General features: G+C 45.0%; 2 long non-coding RNA genes across 2 annotated transcripts in view; one reads left to right on the top strand and one right to left on the bottom strand.

Moving 5' to 3' along the window:
- The window catches only part of LOC145539330 (uncharacterized), a 33,977-nt gene extending 20,740 nt beyond the window's left edge, over positions 1–13,237 (top strand). Inside the window, exon 3 of the long non-coding RNA XR_014077719.1 lies at positions 12,204–13,237. This is a non-coding gene — a long non-coding RNA (uncharacterized LOC145539330). The remainder of the gene's footprint in view (positions 1–12,203) is intronic.
- A 6,381-nt stretch (positions 13,238–19,618) lies between these two features.
- On the bottom strand, positions 19,619–22,558 carry LOC145539329 (uncharacterized). The gene is made up of 2 exons (XR_014077718.1): positions 22,388–22,558; positions 19,619–20,904 (listed from the first exon to the last, which is right to left on the bottom strand). It is a non-coding gene; the product is annotated as an uncharacterized LOC145539329 (long non-coding RNA).
- Between the last annotated feature and the right edge of the window lie 3,064 nt (positions 22,559–25,622).

The raw sequence follows: 25,622 nt of genomic DNA, 5'->3' as shown, positions 1-25,622 counted from the left end.
AGAGGACTTTCCTGAGATTGTACATGTCTTCCTACCACCTGAAGAGATTTACAAGAACTGATCATCTGAACAACTGGTAGCAGAATTCTTCTCAAGGAGGAAAAATCACTGTGTTGTTTGGAAAACACCTTGGACCCTTAGGGTAGGAAAAGACCCCCTGCATTGTCAGAGATGAGAAGAGGAGGATGAGAAAAGGGGAAGGAGAGACAGGTCAGGGGATGGAGGTGATGGTGCTGTGGGTCTGCAACTGGAGGCAGTTTTCATACGAACTTCAGTTTGAACCCTTGTCCATCTCTCTCTGGGCTTTCCTGGTGGCTCAGGGGTAAAGAATCCCCCTGCCAACGCAGGAGACTCAGGAGATGTAGGTTCGATCCCTGAGTCGGGAAGATCCCCTGAAGGAGGAAATGGCAAGCCACTCCAGTACTCTTGCCTAGGAAATCCCTTGGACAGGGGAGCCTGGCAGAATGCAGTCCGTGGCGTCCCAGAGTCAGACATGACTGAGTAACTGAGCACAAACAGCATCTCTCTCTGGCCACCAATCTGCAGTAAAGCCAGTGACCGCAGCGCGAGTTCTGTGAGAGAGCGTGCATGCCTGTTTATGTACACACGCTCTCATATGTGTAGACTTCTCCATGTGTGTCCATGCCTGTACACATGAATATCCACGCACACTGCTGCCCACGTGTGCACACGTTTGCTGTGTTCGGCTCTTCACCTGCGCCTGTATGTTCCTGTGCTGAAGACCTGCCCCAGGGCCGGAGCCTGGAAGCCACAACCTCGAGACCATAGGATGAGTGGAGAGGAACTCATGTTGCCACAGCTGACATAGAACTGGGGGTCAAACTCAGGTCGCTGAGGTCTGCGGGTAGAGAGAACCTACCTCTTGTTGTTGTTCAGTCACTAAGCTGTGTCTGACTCTTTGCCACCCCATGGACTGCAGCACACCAGGCTTCATTGTCCTTCATTATCTCCCTGAGTTTGCTCAAACTCTTGTCCGTTGAGTCAATGATGCCATCCAACCATCTCATCCTCTGTCATCCCCTTCTCCTCCTGCCTTCAATCTTTTCCTGCATCAGAGTCTTTTCCAATGAGTTGGCTCTTCACATCAGATGGCCAAAGTATTGGAGCTTCAGCATCAGTCCTTCAAGGAATGATGCTGAACATTCAAGGTTGAATTGAATATTCAAGGTTCAATGAGTATTCAAGGTTGATTTCCTTTAGGATTGACTGCTTTGATTTCCTTGCAGTCCAAGGGATTCTCAAGAGTCTACTCCAGCACCACAATTTGCAAACATCAATTCTTTGGTACTCAGTCTTCTTTATGGTCCAACTCACATCTGTACATGACTCCTGGAAAAACGATAGCTTTGACTCTATGAACCTTTATTGGCAAAGTGATGTGTCTGCTTTTTAATACACTGTCTAGGTTTGTCATAGCTTTACTTTCAAGGAGCAAGTGTCTTTTAATTTCATGGCTGCAGTCACTGTCTGAAATGATTTTGGAGCCCAAGAAAATAAAATCTGCCACTGTTTCCACTTTTACCCCATCTATTTCCTATGAAGTGATGGTACCGGATGCCGTGATCTTAGTGTTTTCAATGTTGAGTTTTAAGTCAGCTTTTTCACTTTCCTCTTTCACTTTTCTCAAGAGGCCCTTTAGTTCCTCTTCACTTTCTGCCATTAGAGTGGTATTATCTGCATATCTGAGGTTGTTGATATTTCTCCCAGCAATCTTGATTCCAGCTTGTGATTCAAACAGCCTAGCACTTCACATGATGTATTCTGCATATAAGTTAAATAAGCATATACATTAAGTAAACAACTTTAATTTTTTCAGTTTTATTGAGGTATGGTTGACAAAATTGTAAGGTATTTAAAGGCTACATTACGGTGATTGAATATCCGTGTACACCGTGAAAGTTTCCCACCATCCTGTTATTTACCACACAGCCATCACCTCACTTCTTTACTTTCTTTTCTATTTTTTGAGAACATTAAGTTCCACTCTTTCAGCAACTTTCGGTTATTCAACACAGTATTCTAATGACAGTCACCAAGTTACACATCCAATCCTTAGACCTTCCTGATAGCCAGGTCTGTCCTCTTTTACCAGCCTCTCCTGCTCCCCCCACCCCAGACCCTGGCAGTCACCGTGCTACTCTCTGGTCCTATGACTTTGGCTTTTTAATTTTTTAGATTCCACATTGCGTTATGACTTTAGCTGCAAGCATTTCTAGCCATAGTTCTGCTTTTGCCCCAGCTGGATTTCAAGCAGTCACACTGTTACAAGGACCCTCAAGCAAAGGGCTGGGCTCAGAAGGTGTACAAGCCATGAATGGCTTCCTGTAGCAGATGCAGGAAGACTGGCCAATGACATTGGTTTCTTGGGGTGTGCTGTGCATCACTCCATATTCTACACCCGATGAGTTCTCACCAGCTGCATCTGAACACATGGAGGGTCTCCATCAAGGCTTCGATGAGATCTTATACCCAAGCAAGATCCTGGGATGAAGGATGCTAGGTGCTGGACAGTTCCTGGCAGACAGCAGGTACTGGTTACCGGAATATGAAGGTATTTCAAGTGCTACTGTTGATGCTTATTCCTACCACACTGGAATCCCAAATTGGAATTTCTTGAAAACTATGAACTAAGATGACTCCAACATACTGGGGCTCAGTGGGGTTTGTCCTGGGGAGGAAGGCAGAGGTGCTCTTCTCCAGGGCTCAGGATGGAGCCACTCAATTTCCAGGAGCCTCCCCAATGCCTTCAGCCCCTGGAATTAGAATATACCTGCCAAGCTGTCCCCAGAGGTGCAGACTCAAGACAGGGACCCTCTGGCCAATGCAAGGAAATGCCTGTCTTTACATTTTCCTACAGTTTCTTCAGTTGAATATATGGTTTTACCTTTCACTTTTTAGATCTTTAGTCCAGCAGGAGTCAAAGCTGATAGTCAAGTTATCTTTACTTTGCAAAACAAGCCATGCAGTGCGAGCTAAATTGCTTCAGTCGTGTCCGACTCCTTGCAACCCTGTGGACCGCAGCCTGCCAGGCTCCTCTGTCCATGGGATTCTCCAGGCAAGGCAATCCACTCCAGTATTCTTGTTTGGAGAATCCTGGACAGAAGAGCCTGGTAGGCTATGATCCATAGGATCACAAAGAGTCGGATATGACTAAAGCAACTTAGCATGCACACAAGCACTGCATGGCTTGTTTTGCAAAGTAAAGATAATTTCATTATCAGCTTTGACTTCTGCTGGACTAAAGATCTGAAAAGTGAAAGATAAAACCATAAATTCAGTTGAGGAAGATGTCTATGGCCTTACAGAGAGAAAAGGATTAGTAAGCCAAAATTTAAAAGGTCACATTACAGGCAAAAAAAAAAAAAAATCAATAAAACCTTATTGCCCCTTAGGACCCCACAGACAAGGTTAGAGAAAGATGACAGATTGGTGGAGTCAGGCTGCAGAGAGATGTGTCCACAAGTGAAACCAATAAAGAATATGCAAGAAACAGCTACAAACCAGTAAGATAGAGAAGGTATTCTATGAAATAATGCCATTTGCAGCAACATGGGTGGACCTAGAGATTTTCGTACTAATGGAAGTAAGTCAGAAAGAGAAAGACAAACATCATATGATATCACTTAAACGTGAATCTGAAATCTGATACAAATGAATTTATTTATGAAACAGACTTACAGACATAGAAAACAAACTATGGTCAAAAAGGGGAAAAGGGAGTGGGGAATAAATTAGGAGTTAGAAATTAACATAATCATACTACTATATATAAAATGACAGACAATAGTGTCTTACTGTAGAGCACAGGGGAGTGTATTCAATATCTTGTAATAAATCATAATGTAAAAGAATGAAAAAATATATATGCATATAAATGAACTCACACACACACATGTAACTGAATCACTTTGTTATACACCAGAAACTAACACAACATTGTAAGTCAACAATACTTCAATTAAAAAAAAACAAGAAATTCTAATGGAAAAAAAGGAAAAACAGGTGATTTACAGGAAAGGTCGACCCCCAGATGTGCTTAAGCATGGGAGGAGACTTTCATTAAGCGCAGGGGTGGGAAAAATGCAAAGCAGAAGACACCACCTTAAATCTATTAGGCAGGATTAGGAAGGCTTCTGGCGCTAAATGTTGGTGGGGGAGTGGATGGAGGAGCCCGCGGGGCTTGCACACGCGGCATTCATGATGCTGGACTCTGCCGGGCAACACGGCAGCGCTTGAGCTAAGTGGACCCCCGGCCAGGTTCCATGATGGGCTCCCAACACAGTACCGCTGGCGGTGGGGATCCCAGGCCTGAATTCAGGGGCAGTCTCCCCACAGCCACAGGGGCGTGTGGGTGAGGGTGGCGAGGCAGGGCTGAGGGTGGTCTCGGAAAGCTGGACACCCTTGGCTGCCCAGCCCTGGACTGGGGGGTGTGGCACGTGCGTGGGAGCCCCTGGAGGAGCGGCAGCGGTGGTGAGAGGGGAGGGACCGTTGTGCCGGACACACCTGGTTGGGACGCATCTGTTTATGCTTCCCTCTTTCCCTCCCTTTCAGCGTGGATCTCCGAGTCTCTGTCCATCTGTTTATTCTCTTCACAATTAGCCATTCACCCCAAACAACTCGCCATTTCCTCTTGGAGGGTTTCTCTGCATTTGTACTGAACTGTAGTGAAGTGTTAGTCGCTCAGTAATGTCTGACCCTTTGCGACCCCATGGACTGTGGCCCGCTAGGCTCTTCTGTCCATGGGATTCTCCAGGCAAGAATGCTGGACTGAGTTGCCATTCCTACATTTGCATTGGTTGCACTATTTAGTGATAATTAATGAAAACGTCCTCAGGTGGGTCCCGCCTGCCCCCCCCCGCCCCCCCCCAAACACGGGCCTCCGTCACATGCAAGCGTTGTGTGGCCCTGGGGACATAAGCTTGACCAAGTCCGCAAGTGGGCTGGCCCCCTAGAACTTAAGGTGGAGGAACTGAGAACCAACATCTCTTTGTTGGATGGGCCAGGATTCTCAAACTCTTTGGTTTTGGAATCCCTTCACACTCTTAAAAGTTGCTAAAGACTTCCAAGAGCTTTTGTTTTTGTGTACTGTGCTAACCAGAGCATTTTTACTGTATTAGAAAGTAAAAGGAGTGAGAAATTTAAGAGACATTTAATTGACTAAAAATAATAAACCCACTACAGGTTTGTATAAATAATATATACATTTTTTTAAAAAAAAACTACATGTTCCAAAGCAAAGTAGTCTAATGGGGAAATTAACATTATTTTGTAGTTTTTTTCCAAGTCTCTTTCATGGTTGGCTTACTGGAAGACAGCCGGGTTCTCATTCCTGCCTCTGTATTCAATCTGGTGCAGTATCAAACGTCACAAAACTTCTGGAACACTCCATGGTGTATTGAGAGAAGAAGAGTGAGAAAGATGGGTCTCAGTGTTACTATGAAACTCTCTGTGCCTTCATGGAGGCCCCAGAAGGGTCTAAGACTCCCAGAGGTCTCTGGCTAGACCCCACTGACAACCACAGTGTTGGTCCCGGTTACTGCCTTTATCCCAGAACCCAGACATCCAGTGCTGTGCTGTGATCCAGGGCTGAAGTCTGACTTAGATCTTCAGACACTAACCTAGAATTGGGGGCAGGGGAAAGCTCCGGTGGGCTGCACGCACTAAACTTTCCTTTCGGTGTTTATTCGTCTCTTCCGAGCGTCTGCTGCCGTTGCTGCTCAGTCGCGTCAGTCGTGTCTGACTCTTTGCGACCTCAAGTGCTCTAGCCCCCCAGGCTCCTCTGTCCATGGGATTTCCAGGCAAGAATACTGGAGTGGGTTGACATGCCCTCCTCCAGGGGATCTCCCCAACCCAGGGATTAAACCTGGGTTTCCTGCATCTCCTGCATTGCAGACAGTTTTTTATTTTTTTATTATTATTTTTTTTACCCCGAGCCATCTGGGAAGCCCAGAGTGTTTAACTGGTTCTTATATTATTACCACAGGAAGTGGGTTGCAGGCGGCTCACTGATTTTTACCTGTTCTTTACTGAGGACTTGCTATAGGGTAGTCTTCTGCTGAGTGCTTTCTCTTGCTAAAATTAGTTCACCTTTGCACGTCTCTTAACATACAAAGGTTCTGAATCAAAAGCATCCTGTGTGAGCAGAAATGCAAAGGTGCTTGGGGGCCCTTTGATTGTGTGCTGTCTTTGGTCTTGTTTGAATCTGTAATACCCAAAGGTTATTTGTGTACTGACAGCAAGAGGGTTTCACATCCTTAGACTGCAGGCGAATTCTCAGGAAAATTCCTGGAAGAATTTAGGAGGAGAGGGGAAAACCTTCAGCTCCCAACTTCTGTGTGGGTAAAAATGTGTGCTGGCTGTTGGAAATGCACTTATTTACAACCGAGATGCCTTGTCTTGGGGCTTGGTGTGAATGGTGGTGATCTTTTCATCACATGATGGCCTCCTCAGCCTCTAATCAACAAATCACATCGAAAAATAGATTTGGGTAATTTTGTAATAGCAAAAGGTTGGCAACAATATATCTGTTCCCTAAAACAGCAGTCCCCAACATTTTTGGCACCAGGGACTGGTTTCACGGAAGACTGTTTTTCCGTAGACTTGGAGTAGGGGATGGTTTCGGCATGATTCTAGCACATTACATGTATTTTATTACATTTATTGTCTTCCGGCTTAAAACTCAACATTCAGAAAACTAAGATCATGGCATCTGGTCCCATCACTTAATGGAAAACAGATGGGGAAACAATGGAAACAGTGACAGACTTTATTTTTCTGGGCTCCAAAATCACTGCAGCTGGTGACTGCAGCCATGAAATTAAAAGACGTTTGCTTCTTGGAAGAAAAGTTATGACCAACCTAGACAGCATATTAAAAAGTAGAGACGTTACTTTGCCAACAAAGGTCCATCTAGTCAAGGCTATGGTTTTTCCAGTAGTCATGTATGGATGTGAGAGTTGGACAGTGAAGAAAGCTGAGCGCCGAAGAATTGATGCTTTTGAACTGTGGTGTTGGAGAAGACTCGAGAGTCCCTCAGACTGCAAGAAGATCCTGTTGTAGCCACGCGTTTTGGGAAACAAACTCACTCAGAAGGACAATGCAGGTAGTGGAGTGCAGTTTATTACACCGGCGGGCCCAAGGCAGAGTCTTCTCTTAGCCAAGGACCCCGAGCAGCATTTGTGAAAATCTTTTATACCCTATGTGTACGTGTCCGAACTCACCACCCCAAATTCCTTGAGACTTACATAAACAAAGGAAGGGTAAATACAATCACAATAATCTCATCATTTATGTGTTATATGTTCAAATAGTTAAACAATTGGCCAATAATCAATAAGCCTGAGGTTACATTCCGATAGGTACAGAAAAATTTATGGCCTGTCCAGAGACAGGGGTGATTAGTGTATGTTTTCTCTTAGGCAATGAGTAACCTGGATATGATCTTCAAGGTTCCCCTGTCCGGCGGGGGTCTTATCCTTTTATTGTCTTTTCCATAGGCACTAAGCACAGAGTTTAGAGTCCATTAGAGAGTTGGCCAAGCATGATCAGCATAAACAGGCCTAAGATGGAGTCCAGGTCCTATGAATTCCCTCTTCAATCCAGCCAGTCCATCCTAAAGGAAATCAGTCCTGGGTATTCATTGGAAGGACTGATCCTGAAGCTGAAACTCCTATACTTTGGCCACCTGATGCAAAGAACTGACTCATTTGAAAACACCCTGATGCTGGGAAAGATTGAGAGCAGGAGGAGAAGGGGATGACAGAGGATGAGGTGGCTGAATGGCATCACTGACTCAATGGACATGAGTTTGAGTAAACTCTGGGAGTTGGTGATAGACAGGGAGGCCTTGGCATGCTGCAGTCCATGGGGTTGCAAAGAGTCAGACACAACTGAGTGACTGAACTGAACTGAACTGATTGTCTTCCTGGTGGCTTAGTGGGAAAGAATCCACCTGTAGTGCAGGAGACCAAGGTTTGATCTCTGGGTGGGGAAGATCCCTTGAAGAAAGAAATGGTAACCCACTCCAGTATTCTTGCCTGGAGAATTCCAAGCAGAGAGGAGGCTGGCGGGCTCCAGTACATAGGGTTGCAGGATTCAGACAAGACTTAGTGACTAAGCCACCAGCAACTTGCTTATTGTGCACTCAATTCTAGTATTATTATATCAGCTCCACCTCAGATCATCAGAATTTGGGAGCCCTGCCCTAAAAGAGGACTGATTAAGTATATTATGGGACATCCATACATACAGTGGAATGCAACAAGGGGTGTGCCTTTTACATCCTGACAGAGATTGGTCCAAGACAGAATGTTAAATTACAAAGGAAATTACAGTAAGTCCACTGCATACGAACCTTCAAGCTGCAGACTTTCACAGATGTGAACGCGTGTTCGTTTGTCCAATCACGTAAGTTAGTTCACAAGTCTGGCGTACCTTGTCACGTGCGTGCATCCTCTACAAGTGGTTGTGCTTTTGTGTACTTTACTGTACAAGTACTGTACAGAGGATGAGATGGTTGGATGGCATCACCGACTCAATGGACATGAGTTTGAGCAAGCTCCGGGAGGCGGTGAAGGACAGAAAAGCCTGGCGTGCTGCAGTCCATGGGGTTGCAAAGAGTCGGACACGACTGAGCGACTGAACAGCACCAACGGTGTAGATGACAGTAGTATAGTACCTTTGTTTCAAGCCCAGAGCCTGTGCCATCAACATCAGATAAGAGTGACGCTGCAGCTCGCCCTCCGTCTCCTACAGCTGACCATCCTTCAGCTCTGCCCTCTCCCGCCTCCACTCCCTCCTCTGATCAGTAACTCTTCTCGCCTCTTCACTCCATGCCAGCCCCTGTGTGCCAGCTGTTGTACTGGACTACCGTCCTTTTCAAGGTATTATACTATAAAATTAAAAATGTTCTTTTTATTTGTTTGTGCCTGTTTTTATGTATTACTTGCGTGAAAAGTATTATCAGCCTATTACGGCATGGTACTATATAACTGATTCTGTTAGTTGGGTACCTGGGCTAACTTTGTTGGACTTATAACAAGCTCCCTGAACAGAACTCGCTTATACGTAGGGGACTTACTGTACAGAGTAGGGTTCAGAGTATGGTTCCCTTTGTGTAAAAGGGTGTATCTATTTGCCTATATTTGCATAATAATCTTTGAATATTATTAGATAGAAAGCAATACATAAAACCCCTCCTAACTGTATAACTTCTTACATTTTTTGATACAGTGTGAAAATATTACCTAGTCAAGCATTCAGTTATTTGCAGTCGCTCAGTCGTGTCCGACTCTTTGTGACCTCATGGATTGCAGCACACCAGGCTTCACCAACTCCCGGAGTTTACTCAAACTCATGTCCATCGAGTCAGTGATGCCATTCAGCCACCTCATCCTCTGTCGTCCCCTTCTCCTCCCACCTTCATTCTTCACTTGCATCAGGGTCTTTTCAAATGAGTCAGTTCTTTGCATCAGGTGACCAAAGTATTGGAGTTTCAGCTTCAGCTTCAGTCCTTCCAATGAACACCCAGGACTGATTTCCTTTAGGATGGACTGGTTGGATATCCTTGCAGTCCAAGGGACTCTCAAGAGTCTTCTCCAACACCACAGTTCAAAAGCATCAATTCTTCAGCACTCAGCTTTCTTCACCGTCCAACTCTCACATCCATACATGACTACTGGAAAAACCATAGCCTGACTAGACGGACCTTTGTTGGCAAAGTTACGTCCCTGCTATTTAATATGCTATCTAGGTTGGTCATCAACTTGACCAACCTAGACAGCACATTAAGTCAAACTATGTTTAAAAATAATTAAAAACCCAAAATAAAATGCAGATAGAAAGTAACCCAAACGCTTTTCTCTAAAGCCCCTTGCTTTTTCTGGAGGAGTCCCTCTGTAAACCAAGGCTGTCTCACAGCTGACATGAATGACCTTTTAATTTTAATGGATGCCAGACTTTCTGACTGCACAACTGTGATAAATGCAAAAAGGCATGCGCTGAAATTGGCTGAGCAATTGGTTCAGCAGAGCCAGCCTTTATGGGTCTGTGTGGCGTCTTACTGGCCTGGGTTTCAGGAAGGGAATACACAGACCCACTGTTCAGAAACGCTGGATGGAGGGTGGAACTTTTACCGTTTTCTTTGGACGGGTGTCAGGGGCTGTGAGCATTCTTGGGGAGAGAGCCTGAGTGTGCAAAGCTGTCAGGTTGGCCCCCAAACACCCCATCATTTAGCCCCTCCACAGGAAAGAGGCGGTGTGGAGCTGGGTGGGTACTTAGCTGACTGGGAACAGGGCTGTAGCGTCTTTGGGGAGGCTCTCTACGATCAGAAGCTGAAGAAGGTCAGAGGCATTTTCAGTGCCGATGTGGTTGGGATGGGTTCTGGGGGCATCTCAGATCTTAGCAAGAAAGAAAAGGATTGGGTCCTGACAAAAATGATCCGTGTCACAAGGGAAATTATTTACCAAACAGAAACAGACTCACAGACTTAGGAAACAAAGTAATGGTTACCAAAGGGGAAAAGTGCAACAAGGGATAAATTAGGAGGTTGGGGTTAACATACACACTACTCCATGTAAAACAGGTAATAAGGGACTACTGGATAGTACAGGCAATTCTACTCAGTATTCTGTGATAACTAACATGGGAAATGAATCTGAAAGGGATGGATATATGTGCACATGTAACGGAATCATTTTGCTGTACCCCCCGAAACCAGCACAACAGTTTAAATCAATTAAACTGCCATACAGAATACAATTTTTTTAAATGATCATTTTCAAAATGTTTCAAAAGCCCCATGATTCTCATACTGTTACATAGTGAGCACATGTCAGAGTTTTTGTTTAATTAACGAAGAGACAGAGGCTTTAAACATTTACCCATGTACGTCCCTTTTGTCAAATAGTCTTTCAGTGATCACAAATGATGACGTCAACTATTAGGATAAATTCAAGCCACGTCACTGTGTCCCAGCTTCCTTGATGTCAAATTGTGTCCCAGGTATGTCCACTCAGAAGGGACCTTCTCTTGGTTTACTCTCTGTTGTAATCTCTTAACTTTCTAAAATGGAGGTCCTCATCTTTTCATTTTGCAGTGGGCCCCAAAATTATACAGCCATCATGGACTTAACTCACTGTACCTAGAACCAGAATTCCACTATTGCTTTAAAAATAAATGTATCGGGTTGCACATGCTTTAAAACAGAGGTCTGCTTTTCTTGAACTGTATTTCATTTTAAATGCACTCTATAGATTGGTTTTCTGTAAAACACCATCTGTCTACTGAGGAGTCGTTTGTTTGTCAATGACCGTTTATCAATGATCCCTGATAATTAGCTCATCATCTTTCCCGGAATGAGATGTTTGTTCTTAGGATAGGAGGGGCCAGGGAGCCAGAGAAACAGAGCCCCATCTGAGGTAAATGAAACTTGGCACCATCTAGCTACTCTATTATAGGCACTGAGTGTTTAAACAGCTTTCACATCATCACTGGGTGTGTGTTTAGGTTTGATCTGAAGTAGAGCTTTTAATGTGATCAATAGAGACACCAGGGAAAAATCCTTCAATTTTTTTCTTGGAATGTGTGAAATTTCCATTTCGAAGAGTATATTGGGCAACCATTCATTCACTCTTTCAGCTGAGAAGGGTTTGTTTGTATGTCGTGATAAAAACGCGATGCCATGTCCTACTGCAGATGCAGGCTTAACCATCAGCTGAACCGTGGATATGTTAAAAGCAGAGAGTTTCTATTTAAGTGGCTTCCCTGATGACTCAGACGGTAAAGAATCCACTAGCAATGTGGGAGACTTGGGTTCAATCCCTGGGTTGGGCAGATCCCCTGGAGAAGGAAACGGCAACCCACTCCAGTATTCTGGCCTGGAGAATCCTATGGACAGAGGAGCCTGGCAGGCTACAGTCCATGGGGTCACACAGAGTCGGACACGGCCGAGCGACTTTTGCTGTCACTATTCTAAAGGAACAGCAGGACCCTGGCAGGGGAGCAGTGCTGTGTTTTAGACTTCCTACTTCATCAGGATGTGTCGGGAATAATGGTGTAGGCAGTTATGGTTTTGACTCAATCATTTAAGAAAGACTTAAATATTCATTAAATAGTCAAATGAATTTTTCCTCAAAAAATTTAAAATTGATGTTATTTTGTTTTATTCTATCATCTTCCCTTAGCCTCCCTCTGTGTGTTGGAAGATGAATAACCTCCAACTTCAGTCCGAACGTTCCAAGTGTTCCTGCTCAGTGTACAGCCTTGCAAATGGTGGGATCCCAATTTGGTGGATGATGTTGACATCATTAGCCTATTCATTATAACATATACAACAATACAGTGAACTAAAATGGACTGGAATGGGTGAATTTAACTCAGATGACCATTATATCTACTACTGTGGCTACTACTCCCTTAGAAGAAATGGAGTAGCCATCATGGTCAACAAAAGAGTCCGAAATGCAGTACTTGGATGCAATCTCAAAAACGACAGGATGATCTCTGATCATCTCCAAGGCAAACCATTCAGTATCACAGTAATCCAAGTCTATGCCCCGACCACGAATGCTGAAGAAGCTGAGGTTGAACAGTTCTTTGAAGACCTACAAGACCTTCTAGAACTAATACACAAAAAATATGTCCTTTTCATTATAGGGGACTGGAATGCAAAAGTAGGAACTCAAGAAACACCTAGAGTAACAGGCAAATTTGGCCTTGGAGTACAGAATTAAGCAGGGCAAAGGCTAATAGTTTTGCCAGGAGAATGCACTGGTCATAGCAAACACCCTCTTCCAACAACACAAGAGAAGACTCTACACATGGACATCACCAGATGGTCGACACTGAAATCAGATTGATTATATTTTTTGCAGCCAAAGGTGGAGAAGCTCTATACAGTCAACAAAAACAAGACTGGGAACTGACGGTGGCTCAGATCATAAATTCCTTATTGCCAAATCCAGACTTCAATTGAAGAAAGTAGGGAAAATCACTAGACCATTCAGGTATGACCTAAATCAAATCCCTTACGATTACACAGTGGAAGTGAGAAATAGATTTAAGGGACTAGATCTGATAGACAGAGTGCCTAATGAACTATGGATGGAGGTTCGTGACATGGTACAGGAGACAGGGATCAAGACCATCCCCATGAAAAAGAAATGCAAAAAAGCAAAATGGCTGTCTGAGGAGGCCTTACAAATAGCTTTGAAGAGAAGAGAAGAGAAAAGCAAAGGAGAAAAGGAAAGATATACCCATTTGAATGCAGAGTTCCAAAGAATAGCAAGGAGAGATAAGAAAGCCTTCCTCAGTGATCAGTGTGAAGAAATAGAGGAAAACAATAGAATGGGAGAGACTAGAGATCTCTTCAAGAAAATTAGAGATACCAAGGGAACATTTCATGAAAAGATGGTCTTGATAAAGGACAGAAATGTTATGGACCTAACAGAAGCAGAAGATATTAAGAAGAGGTGGTAAGAATACACAGAAGAACGATCCAAAAAGATCTTCATGACCCAGATGATAACAATGATGTGATCACTCACCTAGAGTCAGACATCATGGAATGTGAAGTCAAGTGGGCCTTAGGAAGCATCATTACGAACAAAGCTAGTGGAGGTGATGGCACTCCAGTTGAGCTATTTCAAATCCTCAAAGATGATGCTGTGAAAGTGCTGCACTCAATATGCCAGCAAATTTGGAAAATGCAGCAGTGGCAATAGGACTGGAAAAGATCAGTTTACATTCCAATCCCAAAGAAAGACAATGCCGAAGAATGCTCAGACTACCCTACAATTGCACTCATCTCACATGCTAGTAAAGTAATGCTCAAAATTCTCCAAGCCAGGCTTCAATAATACATGAACTGTGAAATTCTAGATGTTCAATCTGGTTTTAGAAAAGGCAGAGGAACCAGAGATCAAATTGCCAACATCTGCTGGATCATCAAAAAAGCAAGAGAGTTCCAGAAAAACATCTGTTTCTGCCTTATTGACTATGCCAAAGCCTTTGACTGTGTGGATCACCACAAACTGTGGAAAATTCTGAAAGAGAAGGGCATACCAGACCACCTGACCTGCCTCTTGAGAAACCTGTATGCAGGTCAGGAAGCAATAGTTAGAACTGGACATGGAACAACAGACTGGTTCCAAATAGGAAAAGGAATATGTCAAGGCTGTATATTGTCACCCTGCTTATTTAACTTCTATGCAGATTACATCATGAGAAATGTTGGAGTGGATGAAGCACAAGCTGGAATCAAGATTGCCGGGAGAAATATCAGTAACCTCAGATATACAGATGACACCACCCTTATGGCAGAAAGTGAAGAAGAACTAAAGAGCCTCTTGATGAAAGTTGGCTTAAAGCTCAACATTCAGAAAACTAAGATCATGGCATCCAGTCCCATCACTTCATGGGAAATAGATGGGAAACAGTGGAAACAGTGGCAGAGTTTATTTTTCTGGGCTCCAAAATCACTGCAGATGGTGGTTGCACCCATGAAATTAAAAGATGCTTACTCCTTGGAAGAAAACTCATGACCAACCTAGACAGCATATTAAAAAGTAGAGACATTACTTTGCCAACAAAGGTCCGTCTAGTCAAGGCTATGGTTTTTCCAGTGGTCATGTATGGATGTGAGAATTGGACTATAAAGAAAGCTGAGCACCGAAGAATTGATGCTTTTGAACTGTGGTGTTGGAGAAGACTCTGGAGAGTCCCTTGGACTGCAAGGAGATCCAACCAGTCCATCCTAAAGGAAATCAGTCCTAAGTATTCATTGGAAGGACGGATGCTGAAGATGAAACTCCAATATTTTGGTCACCTGATGCAAAGAACTGACTCATTTGAAAAGACCCTGATGCTGGGAAAGATTGAGGGCAGAGGAGAAGGGGAAGACATAGGATGAGATGGTTGGATGGCATCTCCAACTTGATGGAAATGAGTTTGAGTAACCTCTGGGAGTTGGTGATAGACGGAGAGGCCTGACATGCTGCAGTCCATGGGTTCGTAAATAGTCTGACAGGACTGAGCGACTGACTGAACTGAACAATATCATATGAGTTCTATATATTTTTAAGGGTGGCTTTTATATTATATTATCAATTATAAATATAAATATAATAAAATAGTTCCAGTGCTGTGTAGGTCCTCTGTGCTCCACCTATTCTTTATATGTGTATATATATAGTATATATTAGACGATTTTTCTTTTTCATTTGGCAATTTTATGTTTACAGAAAAACTGAGTGGAAAGTACAGAGAATTCCTATGCACGATCTCCCTCCTCCTAACCCCGTCTCCCTATTCTGAACAACTTATATTAAGGGTGGGACATCTGCTTCAAATGTTGAGCCAATATCGATCATTATGTTTTGATGCATTTTTTATTGAAGTATGTCTGTTTGTGCTTACTCAGTCATGTTCAACTCTCTGTGACCCCATGTGCTGTAGCCCTCTGGGCTCCGCTGTGCATGGAATTTCCCAGGCAAATACTGGTGTGGGTTGCCATTTCCTCCTCCAGGGAATCTTCGTAACCTAGGTATCGAATGCGTCTCCTGCATCGGCAGCACATTCTTCACCACTAGCACCACCTGGGAAGCCCTACTGAAGCATAGTTGATTTCAGTGCTATGGTAGCTTCTGGTGTACAGCAAAGTGATTCAGTTATATAATACGTGGATGATATATATTCTTTTCCATTGTGATTTATCACAGCATAGTGAATATAGTTCCCTGTGCTATACAATAGGACCTGGTTGTTTATCCGTTCCTGTATAAAAGTTTGCACCTGTGAATCCAAGGCTTCCAGTCCATCCTCCCCCAGCCCTCTTCCCCCCAGCAACCACAGTATTGATCATTATTATTAGCTCAAGTCCCCAGCTTACATTTGGGCTCACCCTTCGTGTGGTACATTCCTTGAGTTTTGACGTATGTAGAACAACCTGCGACATCACGACGGTGTCCCACAGGGTAATTTCACTGCCCTAAAGTCATCTGCACCCCACCTGTTCATCCCTCCTCTTACCCACCCTGAATCCCTGACCACGGCTGATCTTGATACTGTCTCTACTGTTCTGCCTTCTCCAGAATGTCCTACCATTGGACTAGTATAACATGTAGCTTTTTCAGATTGGCTTCTTTCATTCAGTATAATACACTTAAGGTTCTTGTGTTTTTTTTTATGGCTTGGTAACTCTTTAAAAAATATGGTTAAATAATATTCCTTTGCATGCATTGCCATAGTTTGTTTATCCATTCACCTGGTTGCCAGACATCCTGGTTGCCTCCAAGGTTTGGCAAGAGTGAACAAAGCAAATATAAACATCTGCCTTTGTGTGGACATAGATTTTCAACTCATTTGAATATGTATGTGTATGTAGATATCAGTTGTGTCCAACTCTGAGACCCCATGGACTGTAGTCCACCAGACTCCCCTGTCCATGGAATTCTCCAGGCAAGAATACTGGAGTGGGTGGCTATTGCATTCTCCAGGGGATCTTCCCAGCCCAGGGATTGAACCCAGGTCTCCTGCATTGCAGATAGGCTCTTTACCGTCTGAGTCACCAGGGAAGCCCATATTCATATATATAAATAAACATATGTTTTATGAAAAATGCCATGTATTGTTTCAGAATGCAGTTCCTGGGCTGCACGTGAACTATGCTCTGTGACACCAATACAGTATACTAATGCATATATATGGAATTTGAAAGATGGTAACGATAACCCTATATGCGAGACAGAATAAGAGACACAGATGCATAGAACAATTTTATGGACTCTGAGGGAGAAGGTGAGGGTGGGACGTTCTGGGAGAATAGCATTGAAACATGTATATTATCATATGTGAAACAGAACACCATTCCATGTTCGATGCATGAGACAAGGGCTCAGGGCCGGGGCAATGGGATGACCCAGAGGGATGGGATGGGGAGGGAGGTGGGTGGGGGGTCCAGGAAGGGGAACACATGTAAACCCATGGCTGATTCATGTCAATGTATGGCAAAAGCTATTACAATATTGTAAAGTAATTAGCCCCCAACTAAAATAAATAAATTTATAAAAAAAAAAAAAGTGAACTTAGTGCCTGTAGAATACCCTGCTCTAGGCGTCTAGAACAGGCAGAGGTGATTCCATAGACTCCTAGTAAAGACTTTGCTTGGATCTCACCCTGTCCTGCTAGTCACCAGGGGCATGGTCTGGATTACACATGAGGCCTCTGTATTGACCTCTGTATTCCATTCTCCAGGGACTCAATGCATTGCTGGCTTTTATGGTTGCCTGGTGAATAGGACCAGGGCTACCCACCAGCCCCTTGTTCCAGAGTTTCCTCAAACTTGTAAGAGATGGAATTTCCAAGGAGGCAAGCCAAGAATTAATCAGATGCTTTGCTTCAATTAGGATCTGGCTTCCTGCCAACGTCTGGTCTGTTGACAGCCCCCATCGCCACAGGATCTGGCCTCCGAGCCAGGCTTTCGATCTGCGTTTGGAAGCATTGCCCATCTTCTCCCAGGCTGGGTGGCCTGTCATATATTCCAAAAACAACCTCGCTTCTGTCATCTTTGATGTTGTCCTTGGCTGAATATTCTAAAGACCTCATACATTTCTGTCCATGACCCCCAACTACTGTGTTCAAGCTTTCTTCTCCTCTCTTGATTTCTTGGAACACAGTACATACTCTTTCTTTGCTACTCTGATCATCAGTTGTTTCCATCTAGTTTTAGAAATGAGTAATATTTGCCATGGCTTCTCTGGTAGCTCAGGTGGTAAAGAATCTGCCCGCAATGCGGGAGACCCAGGTTCGATCCCTGTGTTGGGAAGATGCCCCTGAGAAGGGCATGGTAACCCACTCCATGGAAAATTCCATGGACAGAGGAGACTGATGGGCTACAATCCAGGGGGCCCAAAGAGTTAGACACGACTGAAGTGACTTAGCATGCATGCAATAGTTATACCTCTTTTTCTTAAAACTTTAATGTTACCATGCTTACAAATGTATGTCCTCTGGGTTGGAATATAGTCATCATGGACTAATATTTTAAAAGGTTGCCTGGGGACTTCCTGTGGTCCAGTGGTTAAGAATGTGCCTTCTGGTAAAAGGAATGCTGGTTCGATCCCTAGTTGGGGAACTAAGATCCACGTGCTGAGGGGCAACTAAAGAGAGTCTGCGTCCTGCAATGAAGACCCAGTGCAGCCAAAAGAAGTAAAATAAGGTTACCTGGCTTATTTTTTGGTCTCAGTAATTTTTGTGGATGCAGAGGGATCAATTTCTTCCATCAAAGTGCAAATGGAACTGAGAACCAAAGTCACTGCTCAGCTTCCACTGTAAATATTGAAAGATTTTTAAGTCCGTAGTGGATATGATGATCTCAGAGGCTAGGCTTTTGGAAAACTGAAAATAAAGTGATAAATAAACGAGGGGAAAGGAAGGGGTTCTTACAGGACGATGCTGAGTGGATAAATAAATTGGAAGTGTCAACTTTGTGAAAATCTTCATGTTGTATGCATCATGGTAAACATTGGCTGAAGCAGATACATTGATGCTGAATCACACGTGTGTGTGCGCGCGCATGTGAATCTGCTGAGAAGCAAGAGGTTTACATGGTCTCCACGTGGACTGTGTAGATGACATTATTTTCTAAGGGGAAATAGAGACAATATGGCACACATGCCAGGCAGCACCTTTAACTGGGGATTAACATCCCAGATGAGGGCAGATGACACCGGCTGCTTCTGGATGGGAGACCCTGTACAGCATTCCACAGGACGTATCCAGCTGGGAAGCACGGCCTGAATCTAACCAAGAGGAAACATCAGGACTTCCCTGGTCCAGTGGTTAAGAACCCACCTGCCAATGTCAGAGACGCGAATTCACTCCCTGGTCCGGGTAGATTCTACGTGCTGCAGGGCACCCACGCCCATGTGCCTACAGCCCGTGCTCTGCAGCAAGAGAAGCCACTGCAGTGAGCAACCCGTGAGCCACAGCTGGAGAGCAGCCCCCACTGCCTGCAAGTAGAGAAAACCCACACGCAGCAGCGAAGACCCGGTGCAGCCAAAGACGAACAGGAAGCACCAAGCTAAACCCAGCAGAGGCACATTCCGTACAATAACTGGCCTGTGTTCTACAAATGTCATGAAAAACAAGAAAAGTTGAGCTGCTGAAGGAGATTAAAGAAGACTAAAGAGACATGACAACTGAACTCTGGACCAGATCCTTTATTCAAGGGGATTAAATGCTGCAAAGTACACTATCGGAATAGTTGATGGAATGGGATATGGAACATAGATTGGAGAAAAGCATTGTGTCAAAGCTAAGTTTTCTGAATTCAGTAGCTTTTCTGTGGATCTGTAAGGGAATATTGCAGGAAATTACTACTCTAGCATTAGGGTGTAAAGGGCCATGATCTCTATAACCTCCTTTCCAGTGGTTCAGACAAAATAAACAATATGTGTCTAACATGTATGAATGACAACATGTGTATAACAGGTTTTAGTGTGCATGTACCTATATAGGCACTTGTTTTATTGTGCTTCAAAGATACTGGGGTTTTTACAAATTGAAGGTTTGTGGCAAAACTGCAAGGCTATCAGTGCCATTTTTCTTTTTCTTTTTGGTTTTTTAGCTTTTGGGTTCCATTCTTTTATTTTTTAGTTTTCTTTGGGCTATAGTCGCTTTACAGTGCTGTGTTAGTTTCTGCTGTACAGAAAAGTGAATCAGCTATCCATATATCCCCTCGTTCTTGAGCTTTCTTTCCTTTTAAATCACAGAGAGCTGAGTAGCGTCACCCAAGCTACACAGCAGGTTCTCATCAGTTATCTGTTTTAGACCCAGTATCAGTCATCTCTGTTGTCTGCCCCAGTCTCCCAGGTCACCCCACCCACCCTACTCCCTTGGGTGGTCATGAGTTTCTCCTCTACCTCTGTGTCTCTATTTCTGTTTTGCAAATAACATCATCTTATCAGTGCCATTTTTCCTAACCGCCTTTGCCAACTTTGTGATTCCAGGTCACGTTTTGGTAATTCTCACCATATTTAAAATTTTTCATTATTATTTCATTTGTTATGATGATCTGTGATCTTGGATGTTACTGCTATGACTTGCTGAAGGCTCAGATGATGGTGAGCATTTTTTAGCAATAAAGTATGTTTTAGTAATAATGATTTTTAAATTACAATAAGTGCGCTACTCTTTTAGACATAATGCTATTGCACACTTGATAGACTACAGCATAGTGCAACTCTTATATGCACTAGCTCACATACAAAACATTTGTGTGGCTTGCTTTATGGCAATACTCAGCTTATTTCTGGTCTGGAACTGAACTCACAATGTCCTCGAGGTACACCTGTATGTATGGATGTACACAGTTTTTAGAAAGAAGAAAAAGCAGAGCGGGTGGGAAGGAGAGGGGCCATTGGGGGTGGGAAGGGATGGGCAGGTCACAGTAGTCAACAAAGTGGTGGGTCAGCATCCCGGGGTGCTATCACGAAGCGAGTGGCTTATAACGGCGGAGGTTTGCACCCTCCCAGTTCTGGAGGCGAGAAGCCCGAAGCCCAGGTGCCCGCAGGGCTGCTGCCCCCTCTGAAGTTTCCAGGGAAGTGTCCTTCCTGGCCTCTCGCAGCACCTGGCGGCCCCAGGCACCCCTTGGCTTGCGGCCACATCCCTCCTGCCTCTGCCTCTGTCTTCCTGGCTTTCTTCTCCTGTGTGTCTCCTTGTGCCGCAGATCTCTCTTTCCTCTTCTTACACAGATGCCAGTCACGGGCTGTAAGACCCGCCCCACATCTGGGACGATTCGATCTTGAGATTCTCAACTAGTCACATCTGCAGCATCCCAGTTTCCAAACCTGGGCTTCTCAGGTGACTCAGTGGTAAAGAATCCGCCTGCCAAACAGGAGATGCAGGTTCAGTCTCTGGGTGGGGAAGATCCCCTGGAGAAGGGAATGGGTACCCACCCCAGTCTTCTGGCCTGGAGAATCCCATGGATGGAGGAGCCCATGAGGAGGGCTCAGCTAGAGCCGAGTTCCTGAGCACGTGGGTGGCCAGGGCAAGGGCAGCGGCTGGGCGAGGGCTGCAGAGAGACAGACAGGGTCTCAGGGGCCGTTACGGGGCCTCTGCCTCTAACTCTGCTGGAGCCAGTGGTGGAAGAGTGTCAAAACGTATCCACAGGTGGGGAGGGCAGGAACAGGACTGTCAGGAGGCTGGCGTGAGGGCCAGGGGTGAGCAGAGGGTGGCCGGGCCCACAGCGGAAGGGCCAAGGCTCTGAGAGGTGGTTGGATCCTGGATGTCGCTTGAAGGAAGGGCTGGCAGGATTAGAGGTTGGGGTGGCAGGAGGTGGAGAGAGTGAGGGAAGCAAGAATTGGGAATGGCTCCAAGGCCCTTGGGGTAAGCAACCAGTAGGCTGGGGTTGAAGTCTAGGGAGATGAGGAGTTGTGGGGCAGAAAGCTTGGGTATAAAGAGCCCAGTTTTGGGTGCATTGACTGAGAGATGGAGGGCTTGAGGTGTTACACTGGCTATTGAATAAGTGAGCTTGGGATTTGGCAGGGAGTGCTGGGCTGGAGACATAAATCGGTGGGTGATGGCTTTTGTGGTTCGCTATTGGCTTTTCCCAGATGTTAGTATTTTGGATGGAAAAGAGGGCGTGGGGAGAACAGAGGAAGGGAGGAGAGAAAAGAGATGACACGAAAGGTAACTGGAGTTGGACAATCTCACATGGGGCCCACAACTTGGGTTTTACTGGCAGATGTGGTGGGAAGGTGAAAAGAAAGTGCTTTGGAATCAGACCGACCTGAGTCTCAGTTTCCAGGGCTGTGAAATGGGGATAACTGTCATGATCATTCAACCTTCAAGGATGCTGGCATGAGTGAGAACATAGGTAGAACACAGGTTCAGGCTCAGACAGTAAAGAATCTACCTGCAAGGCAGGAGACCCGGGTTCGATCTCAGGGTCGGGAAGACCCCCTGGAGAAGGGAATGGCAACTCACTCCAGTATTCTTGTGTGGAGAATTCATGGACAGAGGATCTTGGCAGGCTACAGTCCACAGGGTTGCAAAGAGTCGGACACAACTGAGCAACGGACACTTTCACTTTCCCTTTTTTCAAGACCATAACAGTAGCTAACATGTCACGGTTCTCACTATGGACCAAAGTCCGAGTACTTTGCCTGCATCAACTCATCTAACCCTCACAATAGCTATGAGGTGCATGCATACATGCTTAGTCGCTGGCCCGAAGTCACACAGCTGGTAAGAGGAGGTACTGGGTTCACTCAGGCCATCTGTTTCCAGCGCCCACAATCTTCACCTACACGGCTTCTCCGCATGTGTGCTCGGCATCTACTTTACTAAACGCTCAAAGAGTACTCACATGTCAAGTCAGGGGGCATAGTTGGGAGTATCAGGAATTATTGGAGCTTCAGCATCAGTCTTTCTGATGAATATTCAGGGTTGATTTCCTTTAGGATTGACTGGTTTGATCTACTTGCTCCAATACTTTGGCCACCTGCTGTGAAGAGCCGATTCACTGGAAAAGATGATGCTAGGAAAGGTTGAAGACAGAAAGATAAGTGGGCGGCAGAGGATGGGATGGTTGGGTGGCATCACTGACTCAATGGACATGGATCTGAGCAAACTCTAGGACCTAGTGAAGGACAGGGAAGCCTGGCGTGCTGCAGTCCATGGGGTCGCAAAGAGCTGGACACAACTGAGCGACTGAACAACACAATCAGGAATTATAAACAAAGGGGTCCAGGTGGAGGGAGCGGTTCCTGTAGTTTTTCTCACTTACCCCCATGTAAGTATGAAGCTGGGAGCAGACGGGGCATGTCAGGCTAAGAGATGAGAAAGAGGGATTGTTCTGTTCTGATGACTTAAAATGTTTCAGTAAATCTTCTTGGGGGCACTTCATATCCTGTTACGTTTGGACAATCACCTTCTTGATTTGTGTCTGTCTAAATTGCCCATCTCCCTTTGGGTTTTCATCTATTTTTGTGGAGAAGAGAATCATGTAACATTTATTCAGGACTCCAGGGTTCCACAAACCAGAAGTGCTTCCTACAAGCCTGGGAGGCAGGACGGACTGGGGGTCACGTTCCCTCTGGCTCTGCTGCGACCCTGCAGGTCCCAGGGTGTTTGCCCTTGAGGTCAGGGTTCGGGGTGGGCAGCCGTCCTGGGCTGTCGTGGCCCCGTGTCTGGGGAGAGCAGACAGGTGATGTCCAGGAGGTCTCACCCCCAGCAGACAGACAGCGGTGTGGCCTTGGTGTTCCTGAAGGTTTCCTGACAGAGGAGCCACTTTGAAGATCTATCTCACACTGATGGACACAAACTGTCCTGGTGAGTGATCTGTTTCAGAGACGAAGCTGATGGAAAACTCGCAGCAGACAAATGCGACCCACGTCGCCTCATGAATGTCACGGGAGTGCTGAGGGGTGTGCCTGACTCTGAAACACATAGTACTTGTTTGGCCTGTTTCCAAACCTAGGGGCCGGCCAAGGGTGACGCTAAAATAGATGCGAAAATATTAATAAACCTCCACCCCTCACATGCAGAAAAGAAGTACAAGGGATCCCATTCCTGGAGACTCCTGGGGTCATTTATGGACATGGGAGGTGCCCTCTGCCTCTTTTCTTAAAAACAACACTAACCAACTTGCCAAACCAAGGAGCATCAACCACAAACCCCAGTTTATTTTTCCGAGAAGATAATCATAAAATCATTGGAGAGCAGATGGAAAGTTCAGAGACGTATAAAGAAGAAAATAAAAACCACGTGCTGTTCTGCCACTGTTGACGTTTTGGCGTATTTCCTTCCCAAGGTTTTCCCTACATGTATGTGTTTTCATAGTGTTACAGAATTGGATACATCTTTGTTTCCCACATTTTCAACTTATTGTGATTTCATTCAACTTGGAAAACTGATTTTAATTAATATCATCTTTATGAAAATGGTTGTAATTGATCCTTTTTCACCATATTATATCCTATGCTATCATAATTGATATTACAAGTTTAGCACTTTGGGGCTGTTTCTAATTTTTTTGTAACTGATTATGCTGCGATGAACTTCCACACAAATAAATCCAGGTGCATATCTCAGACTCCTTGCTTTGGATGGTGGTTCTCCAACTTTCCTTCCTATTCCTAAAGTGACTCTTTGCGACCCCATGGACTGCAGTACACCAGGCCTCCCTGTCCATCACCAACTCCCGGAGTTTACCCAAACTCATGTCCATTGAGTCGGTGATGCCATCCAACCATCTCATCCTCTGTCGTCCTCTTCTCCTCCCGCCTTCAATCTTTCCCAGCATCCAGGTCTTTTCTAATGAGTCAGCTCTTCGCGTTAGGTGGCCAAAGGATTGGAGTTTCGGCTTCAGCATCGGTCCTCCCAGTGAATATTCAGGAATGATTTCCTTTAGGATGGATGGGTTGGATCTCCATGCTAACCCTTATATGTGGAATCTAGAAAAATGGTACGGAGGAGCCTGTTAGCAAGGCAGGAAGAGAGATGAAGATGAAGAATGGAGATGTGCACGCAGTGGGGGAGGGGAGGGCAGGACCCACTGGGAGCTTAGGGTTGGCGTATATACACCACCATGTGTAAAATAGGGAGCTAGTGGGAAGCTCCCGTATAAATCAGGGAGCTCAGCTCAGTGCTCTGTGATGACTGAGAGGGGTAGGGTGGGAGGACGGTGGGGAGGGGCCCAAGAGGGAGTGGGCATGTGTATATACACGTAATATATATATATATATACGTAATATATATATACACGTAATATATATATACACGTAATATATATATACACGTAATATATATATACACGTAATGTATCTATACACGTAATACATCTATACACTTGTAGCTGATTCACTTTGTTGTACAGCAGAAACTAACATAATAAAACTAACATAATGTTGTACAGCAGAAACTAACACTCCAACTTTTAAAAAATGCTAATGAGCAGGCCTGGCCAGGGCTGAATTCTCCATCCAGCCCTCTCCTGCCCTCCTGCCATGAATGTAAGGAGTTTATCTTTGTCCCCTGCCCGAGCCTGGTGACCTCCCGGCCATGTGCCTCAGCTCCCATTCTGCTGTGTGTATCTCTTTCTCCCCAATACCCAGGTAGAAACAAGTTCTCCTTCGCCTAAACCCCCGTCACCTGTATCTAAAACTCTCTATTTTACTGGCTAATATTGATGCTGGAAATAACTATTTTTTTTTTATAGTTTAGAAATAAATAGCATTATGTTGCTGGATCTACTCAGTGGATACCTCTCATGAATATGGTAGGTCCCAGGCCCTGTTCCTGGCACTTGGGCTGCTGCAGCCCCAGGGACAGACCTGGTTCCCTAAGTCACGACCTGCTGGTGGGGGCCACAGATGCAGGGATGGGAGGGGATATGGATGCTAAACAACCAGATACATGAAAGAGTAAGTGTGTGGTTTCAGTATGTGTGACACCAGGAGAAGACAGAGAGACAAACACGAGATGAATGGGCCATGAACGGGGGCTTGGAGGTATTTAGCTCAAGGTGTGAGAGAAGGTGGCATCGGAGACCAGACCTGCCTGGAAGGGGGTGGCAAGCTGTGGGAGAACCTGGGAGGTTC

Source organism: Giraffa tippelskirchi, chromosome 2 (genome assembly GCF_054371585.1).
Source record: "Giraffa tippelskirchi isolate mGirTip1 chromosome 2, T2T-mGirTip1v1.2.pri, whole genome shotgun sequence".
NCBI classification, from domain to species: Eukaryota; Metazoa; Chordata; class Mammalia; order Artiodactyla; family Giraffidae; genus Giraffa; species Giraffa tippelskirchi.
This window is presented reverse-complemented; position numbering and strand designations above follow the sequence as displayed.